The following is a 4,706-nucleotide window of genomic DNA, read 5'->3' as shown; positions in this document are numbered from 1 at the left end:
TAACTTATCCTCAGCTACATAATGGGTCTGAGGCCAGCCTAAGTTACATGACATCTTGCCTCAAACAAATAAAACCAAAACAGCGGCCACTCTGGAAAATTCTCAAAAAATTTGAGAGTTCTCAAAAAACTAAAAACAAACCTACCATATAGCCAGCTATACCACTGCTGGGCACATGTCTAAAGGTTTGGTTTTGACATCCTACTGCATTGATACCTGCATCATTCTATTTACAATATCTAGGATAAGGAAACACCCTAAATGTCCTTCAACTGGTGAACGGGTAATGAAAATAGGCTGCAGATACACAGAGGAACACTATTCAGCTGCAAAATGAAAGTAGGAAATTTGTAAGTAAATGGATGGAACTGGAAAAGATTATCCAGACCCAGAAAGACAAAGACCACGTTTTCTCTTATTTGTGGATGCTAGCTCTGAATCTTCAGAAAAGAGTCTTAGTGTTCTACTGCTGTGAAGAGACACTATGATCAAGGCAACTCTTATAAAAGAAAGCAACTTGGGGCGCATACTTCCCAAGAGTAGTAGAGTCCACGACCTTCATGGCAGACACAGACGTGCATGGCACTGGAGCAGTTGCTAAAAGCATTAGATCCTGATTAGCAGGCAGCAGGCAGAGAGAGAGAGAGAGAGAGAGAGAGAGAGAGAGAGAGAGAGAGAGAGAGAGAACCACCAAAGCACGTTTGAAACCTCAAAGCCCACCCCCAGTGACGCATACCTCCTGCAACAGGGCTACACCTTCTCCAACAAGGCCACAGCTCCTAGTCCTTCCCAAACAGTTTCCCTAACTGGTGACCAAGCATTCAAGCATATGAGCCTATGGGGCCATTCTCATTCCAGCCACCACAGAGAGTATATAATCTGAATAGCTACAGATAGCAGAAAATTCTGAAGGAAAGATGGCAGCTGAGTGTGGTGGCACATACCTTTAACCCAACACTGAGGAAGCAGAGGCAGAAGGATCTATATGAGTTCAAGGCCATACTGGCCTATACAGGGAGTTACAGGTCAGCAAAGGCTACATAGTAAGGTGCTGTTTCAAAAAAAGGAGGTCTAAGGGGGTGGGGAGGAGAGGGGACGAGTAGGATGCAGTTGCTATGAAGGGGGAAATGGGAAAAATAGGTGGGGAACCTTACATAGGGATGGGGAGGGCAACACAGAGAGGGGCAAATAATACTAAGGATAATTGAAATGCCATATTTAAAATTACAGTATATACACACACATACACACAATTCATATGCAATTGTATATGTATATAGTTTAGTTGAAGTTACATCAACTGGGATGATAATACTCCTCACACCATCCCCCTCCTGTTTCCATGTCGGGTGTGGTGGCACACACCCTTAATCCCAACACTTGGGAGACGGAGGCAGGTGGATCTTTGTGAGTTCTAGGTCAGCCTGGTCTACAAAGTGAGCTCCAATACAGCCAGGACTGTAACACAGAGAAACTGTGTCTCGAAAAACCAAAAGAAGGGGGAAAAGCCCTTTGCCAGGCATAGGTAACTTCCTTTTGAGTTTTTGGTCAGGGCGATTCAAGAGGACCCCCTCTGCCCAAACAATATAGACTACAGCCAATGTCCTTAGTGCCTTACAGAAAAAGAAGGTAAGACCATTTTGCTGATGCTACCACCCACTTTGGACACTGGGCTTGGAAGAACCAATTTGGCTATGACACGGAAGCCTCATCCTTGAGGACTAGCTCTCATACTACCAGAAAGAGCCACACAAACTGCCAAGGGAAAAAAGCTATCGATAGTCCTAACCAGCTGTAATGCCTCCATACTACAATAATGACTGGCATAACAAGGGTGGCACTTGTGGGTAACCAACAGCAACCTGATTGGACTTAAGGCCCACTCGCTAGGAGGAGATTCATGCTTGGCATGATAAAGTCAGGCAACTACCTGTGGATGGTAAAGCCATGGAAACAAGAGCAGAACTACTACTGCTAATTTCCTAAACCAGTATAATTCCTAATGGCATCCTAAATAGTTGTTCAAGCATCCAAATAACTGAGCCTATGGGGGCCATTCTTATTCAAATCACCACATTCCACTCCCTGGCTCCCATTGATTGTATCCATATCATAACACAAAAATGCGGTCAATTCAACTTCAGAAGTCCTCAAACATAGTCTATCACAGTCTCAACACTGTTTAAAGGTCCACAGACTTTTCTGAGACTTAAGGAATTTTCTTAACTGTAAGCCCCACGTGAAAGAAAAATCAAATAGCAGATCACATACTTCCAACATACAATGACACATATACATCATGGTAATATACATTTCCATTCCAAAAGGTGGGAAAGGGAGCATAGCAAGGAAATTCTAAAGCAAGAAGGGCAAACTCTAAATTCTGCATTCCTGTGTCTGACGTCAAAACGCTCTTCAGCTTTGTTGACTGCTACACACTTCTCTCATGGGCTGGTTCCATGCCTGGTCCCCAACTATCCTTGACAGAGATCTCACAGTTCTGGCATCTTCAGCATCTTGGGGTCTCCAATATAATCCAGGCTTCACCTTCACAGCTTCAGGTAACGGCCTCTCCAAGTCTCCATGCAGGGGCTCTCCTGCATTCCTAACCTCATGGGCTTTCCTTGGCTGCAGAGGGAATGTCCACAACCCCTTTTTAGTATCCTTGACTCTAAAGTCAGAACAACTGTGTCTGACTGCCAAGTCCTGTTGCTTTCTGGGGCTGGAACATGGCCCCTTCCTTCAATTACAATGGCCTCAGCTTTCTGATGTTGATGGTTTTCTTCACTACTTAAGCTTTCCTTAATTCTTTTGCACAAGCCGCCCCCAATGAGTGGGGAGTGGAGAAGGGGGGCCTTGACCTGAAGTCACCACTCTCTGTATTTCATTTAGCATCAGGCTTTTCTTCCTGAGCACTGGACTAGGCGCCAACAAAACATTTCCCAGTGTTCCTTTTCTCCACAAAGTGTGCATTTTGTATTTTTCCTTGCCCTGCTGTTCCTTTTCATTGTAGAGCCACATAAGAGTGATCACTAATAACCACACGGCACCGTCAATACTAGACTGTCTTGAAAGCTCCTTTGTCAATGTCATTAATCCAAAAGCTCTTCAATTTAGTCTCAGGTAGATTTTTCAGACAAGAACAAGAAGTAGCCACATTCTTTGTCAAAAATATCGCAAGAATTGTCTCTAGGTCACATACTGAAATTCTTCCCCTCTGAAACTCCATGAGCAGGGCCATCATAATTTATGCTGTTTTCAGCACCACTATCTTCCATGATCCTACTAGTATGGCTCACTAAGCCCCATTTACAGCCTTCAACTGCTTGCCTAATATGAAGTCCCAAAATTCACAATCCACCAGTAAGCAGCATGGTCAATCCTGTCGTAGCAATACCCACTCTCTGGTACTAACTTCTCTCTTAATCACTGTTCTAGTGCTCTGAAGAGATGCCATGGCCAAGGCAACTCTTATAAAGAGAGTGTTTTATTGGGGGCTTGCCTACAGTTCCAAAAGTTTAGCCCATTATCATGGTATGGATCATGGTGGCATTCAGGCAGGTTCTGGAACAGTAGCTGAGAGCTTCATCCTGACAGAGAGAGTCTATGCCTGATGTGGGCTTTTGAAACCTCAAAGCCCACCCCCAGTGTCACAATTCCTTCAACAAGGCCACACCTATTCCAACAAGGCTATACTGCCTCCTAATCCTTCTAATCCATTCAAAGAGTTCCACTTCTTGGTGACCAAACATTCAAATACATGAGCCTCAGCCTCAGGAAGTGGGTGTGTGAGGGCATTCTTTTTTTTCTTGACACCATGTTTCTCTGTGTAACAGTCCTAGTTGTCCTGGAACTAGTTCTGTAGATCAGACTGGCCTGGAAGTCACAGATATCCGCCTGCCTCTGCCTCCCAAGTGTTGGGATTAAAGGCGTGCGCCACTGTCACCCAGTGGGTGGGGGCATTCTTATCCAAACCACCACAGGTATAAAGGGAAGTGTTGGTGCTGAGTAGAGAGAGGAGTGCAGGCTTTGGCTGTAGATGAGGAGCTTGAGGGCAAGGGTTTAGTGATATAGAGTAAGGGAACTGAATGAAGGGTTTGCAGGCTGGACCAGAGACAGAGGAGAAGCAGGCAAGAATATGGGTTGAAGAAACTGAGCGAGATAAAGTGTGGAATGAGGATATGAAGGGAGCTGAGAGAAGGGAAGGGTGTAGGGAGAGGAGATGAGGGAAGAGAGATAAGGAAGTGGGGAATGGCAGAAGACACTGAGGGGAGGATAATAAGAGTGTGGTGTTGTAGTTAACTAGGCAAAAAGATGTGTTATATTTGCTTATGATGCAGAATATTACTTTAACTGTGCAAAGCTACGTTTGTGTTGCATTTGTTAATGATGGAAGGATGTGTTACATCTGTTTGTGCTGCATCTGTTTAATTAGGTTAAATGAGTTGCATTTGTTTCACCTTGCCTGCCTAAGGCACCCGATTGGTCTAATAAAAACCAGACCAATAGCTAGTCAGGAGAGGGATAGATGGGGCTGGTGGGCAGAGAGAATGAATAGGAGGAAGAGAGAGAAAAAGGAGAGAAGAGAGGAGAAGAGAGGCAAGAACGAGGGAGACAACCTGGGGCCAGACATACAGAAAGAAAAAGGTAAAAACTCCTGAGGCAAAATGTAGATAAAGAGAAAGAAGTTGCACTCGGGAGGCAGA

The sequence above is a fragment of the Microtus ochrogaster genome, chromosome 15 (genome assembly GCF_000317375.1).
Source record: "Microtus ochrogaster isolate Prairie Vole_2 chromosome 15, MicOch1.0, whole genome shotgun sequence".
Taxonomy (NCBI): domain Eukaryota; kingdom Metazoa; phylum Chordata; class Mammalia; order Rodentia; family Cricetidae; genus Microtus; species Microtus ochrogaster.
The sequence above is the reverse complement of the archived record's forward strand: the minus strand, read 5'-3'. Positions refer to the sequence as shown.